The sequence below is a fragment of the Amblyomma mixtum genome, chromosome 3, assembly GCF_055824585.1.
Source record: "Amblyomma mixtum isolate Tamu chromosome 3, ASM5582458v1, whole genome shotgun sequence".
NCBI classification, from domain to species: domain Eukaryota; kingdom Metazoa; phylum Arthropoda; class Arachnida; order Ixodida; family Ixodidae; genus Amblyomma; species Amblyomma mixtum.
The window spans coordinates 185,490,193-185,494,520 of NC_143014.1; the positions used below are offsets into that span (position 1 = coordinate 185,490,193).

Below are 4,328 nucleotides of genomic sequence, written 5' to 3' on the forward strand. Positions count from 1 at the left end.
TCATCTTTGGGATATCTGCGAAAAGAAAGATGCTTCTACAAGCGCACGAGAGCATGCGCCTCACAGCCTCCGCGCTTCCGCCATAGCCAGCAGAGCCGCCGCCGCCGCTGCCGACGTCCGCCGCCCGGTGTTCGCCGCAGCCAGCCGTCTACCGCCCACCGTCCGCCACTGCCACAGCACCCGATTGTGATGTCCTGCGGATTACGGCTTCAGTAGACGTGGTACCCGGCTGCAAAGGAACCTGCGGCGACACCCTCAGCCATGGCGAGCACCGACCACTACGGCCTGCTGGAGATATCGCGGAGTGCGACGCTGGACGAGATCCAACGCGCCTACCGGCGGCTGGCGCTAAAATGGCACCCGGACAAGAACCCAGGCAACAGGGACGTGGCCGAATTTCGCTTCAAGGAGATATCAGAGGCCTATCAGGTCCTCTCAGATCCCTCGAAGCGGCTATATTACGACCAGTACGGTAACGCTGGCACCAGCGGCGAACAAGCATCAACATTCACCTTCATAAATCCCACTCAATTGTTCCGCGAGTTTTTCGGCATCTCTGATCCTTTCGAGAATCTGGTACGTGATGTGCATCTCGGCGGCGGAGGCGGCTATACTGGTCCCACTTTTGCCAGGAACCCTTTTCCCTGGCGACAGCCGAGCCTGGCCTTCCCTTTCGGCATGAACGTCGAGCATCTAACGATCCATGCGCCCGTGCCCGTGCCCGTTGCATTGGACGCGCCGCTGGTGGACGTCTTCCAGCTCTATCCCAACAACTTGCCTCCACCCGCCGCGGAAAACGTCACAGAAGTCACCACTGTTCGCTACGTGGACGGCAAGTGGGTCGAGACCCGCACCATCAATAAGAACGGCTCAGCGGCCACACTTCGTTACGAGAATGGCCGGCTCATCTCGTACACCGTAGAGCCACTGGTCGATCCGCACGCAAACCACGACGTTGAGAATATGCAGGTAGACCAAGAAGAAACGGCAGGGCCTTAGATTCGGCTCCCCGAACAGCCGGGTCCCTCCGACGACGAAGAGGGCTCCAGCAGCGCTGCCTAAATTTCTTCTGACCAGAGTCAAGTAGCGCGGTACCGAAGGCCCAGAGTATTGCAAGAAATGTGCAGGACCAGCTGCTTGGCATGGAATAGCTCTCAGTAGCAAAGACTGTGGCGGCCACCAGAACTGAATAACAAAATAAATTGCTAGCTGAAGACACAAGTCTGATTTTACAACTCTGATTCGGAGTAAAGTTAAATTGTTGCGACTGCAAGCAGCGAGCAACTGCTCGCGGTGCACAAGTTCGATAAGCTCGTCCTGTCGGTCACATGCTGCCCGACCAACGCTTACTCCTGGGTTAGACTAGCCTGAAGCGCTACCAAATTATCGAGTAACTCTGTAGAAGGCTGTGGTATGTAAGCGCAGCCATGGTTCGAGGCTTCCTGCCGAGGAATCTTTGCTGGCCAAAAGCAATATCCTCCACATCCTCGATACAGGACCACCGATCAGAGAAAAAAATGGCCACTTTGAGGGAGCTAACCACTCGGGTTGAAAACGAGATGAATTTTCATGAGGCTTGTGGGCAGCTCCTGAATTGAACCCTCAAGCAATTTCTCTGACGCTGCTGGTCCTTTTTTTTTGTAAATCCTCCCTTTACCCTCAGCGTTGCGGTGGGCTGGTCGACACACTGACATGGCCAGTGTTGCACGCATACCACACTAACTGGCCGACCAATATGCGTACAAAGATTAGCAGGCTTGTCCATAGCGCTGGAGCTGTGTGACGTGGAAAAAAAAACGGAATATTTCTGCAGCTGCTTTTTGCGCGCACTGCGCTTGTGAATTTCCCATTCGTATACTACGCGGCAACGCTTGAGCGCGAGGATTACCTGTGAAAGCCACCACCTGCTATAAAAATTCGCTGATTTCACTCCACCAACCACAGCTCGAGTGCTCGATAGACAAGCCTGCTTAGGCCTGTATACATGCGCTGCATCTTTTTTTTTTGTTTCTTTTCTCTTTCTCGTTCCTTTTTGGACACGGACGGGAATGTACTTTTGTTTTGTGTGATGAAGACGTCTGAATGTATTCTAATAATATCTCCGCAGCATAAGGAGTGCCATTGTCAGGTTAAGAGCTCTCTTATATCAAACCAGCGCTGTGGGCTAAGAGGCGCACCGTAATGGACAGGCTGAGATTGATTTAAACCACTTGGGGGCTTTTAAACGTGCACGGAATTCTCAGTACGACTTTTTTTTTTTCATTTCGTTTCCATCGAAATGCAGCCGCCACGAGATCGAACCCGCGGACTTGTGCTCAACAGCCCAACGACGTAGGCACTAAGCCAAGCTGTTGGTGTAATAGAGATACAGCGTTATGTTCGAAGGATGGCGAGAGAATAAAGAAAAACACAAGGATGAGCTAACTGTGTGTTTGTAACTCTGCGCCCTTTCCTAAAAAACAATTTCCGTATCGAAACTGCGACGCAACCATGCGTCGTACAGCGTTCCGGCATACATTTGCTAGCATACATTTGCTAGTCAAGTTTGAGGCTAGCGTCCGAGTGTTTCACTCGGACCTTTGTGGATTCAGCGTTTGTGGAATCAGCGTTCGGAGGCGTGTCTGCGTTTCATCTCTCAGTGCGCAACCCGAGTCGAGGTGGAACGCTCACGATGACACACTAATGGCGAATTCGAGTGGGAGAGCAGGAGCACTAGAGAGCACTTCAAAAGTGCTCTCAGACAAGCGGACGCCCTCCAGTGGGAGAGCAGGAGTAGAATCACTTTCTTCCAATGGTAGAGGAGGGGGGCTTTCCCTGCGCTGAGACCAGTCGGGAGCAGTCCCGGCTGCTCTCTCTTGTAAAGCGAGTGTAGAGGAAGTCACATGGCATAAGGCGTCATATCCGCGCTATCTTTTTTTTTTCTTCTCTCTCGTCGGCGACACGGAAAATGACGGCTGCAAAGCGTATGTCCAAAACACGTGGTTTTTCACAGCGCGCTGGCCTCCTCGGCTTGCAACTGCCGCCACTGCGGGCAGGCGGAGAATGCTGGGAAGAGAAGTGCGGTCACGTGGTCGTGGCGCACTGCTCTCGACTCTCGGAGAGCGTTCCCGTGGGAGGGCAGTCACCCCCTTGCTCGGCGTGCTACTGTACTGCTCCGCACTGCTCGGCGCCTCTGCTCTCGTCCCGCCAACCGAATTCGCCATAATGCTTTCGCCTTCACATCACGTAAGCAGTCTTAAGTGCCCCCTCATTTTTTTTATGCGAAGCATACTACTTTAGCTACCACTTCAGCCCTTCACCGTGGTTATGCGCCTTCAAATCACGTGATACATGACGTCACACCACGTGACACGATGACGTCACGACAGTAGAGAAACGGGGGCCCACCTCGCGCCGTCGCTGTGGTTGTGCGCCTCCAAATCACGTGATACATGACGTCACACCACGTGACACGATGACGTCACGACAGTGGAGAAACGGGGGCCCACCTCGCGCCGTCGCTGTGGTTGTGCGCCTCCAAATCACGTGATACATGACGTCACACCACGTGACACGATGACGTCACGACAGTGGAGAAACGGGGACCCACCTCGCGCCGTCGCTGTGGTTGTGCGCCTCCAAATTACGCGACACGATGATGCTTCGCATTCTCCAGGATTAACCAAGTTAAGCATCAGCCCTTTTTTTTAGGTTCCCAGTTTAATCCCATTTTCCATTTTGTATTCGAAGCAACCAAGTTTGAAGTGCCTGATGCAAGCGTGCCTCAGTTTCAAACGAGCACCACACTTCGAAAGCGAAGCAGCAGCATTCGTTCAAACAAGCTGGGGACTACCTTATAGATGAAGTAAGCTTGCGTCAAGTGGAAAGCTCTCAGTATGGAAACGCATAGGCTGTTCACAGAGAGCAGTTTGCCCTGTGCACAGAAGGTGGCGCCACTAGGACGGCCGCCATTCCTGGCCTTCGGAGCCGCCGTTTACAGCACTGGTGTGCAATGCGAACCACTGCTCCGCAGCTTGAGCGCGACTGTCAAGTGAGTTTTTAACACCGCTGCTTTGACGCTGGCGTGAAGGGCATTTTTGAAGAAATGTGCGGGCAAGTAGAGCTGATTTTACTGTGGTCGACTGAGGGAACAATACCCGGCGCTATTTACATGAGATATTTCGTGGCACAGGCCGACATGTTCTAACACACACGCACGCACGCGCACGCGCACGCGCACGCGCGCACGCACACACACACACACACACACACACACACACACACACACACACACACACACACACACACACACACACACACACACACACACACACACACACACACACACA

General features: G+C 53.4%; 1 pseudogene; it reads left to right on the forward strand.

Moving 5' to 3' along the window:
* Nucleotides 1-261: 261 nt before the first annotated feature.
* On the forward strand, nt 262-1,062 carry LOC149352984 (dnaJ homolog subfamily B member 2-like; annotated as a pseudogene).
* Nucleotides 1,063-4,328: the final 3,266 nt, after the last annotated feature.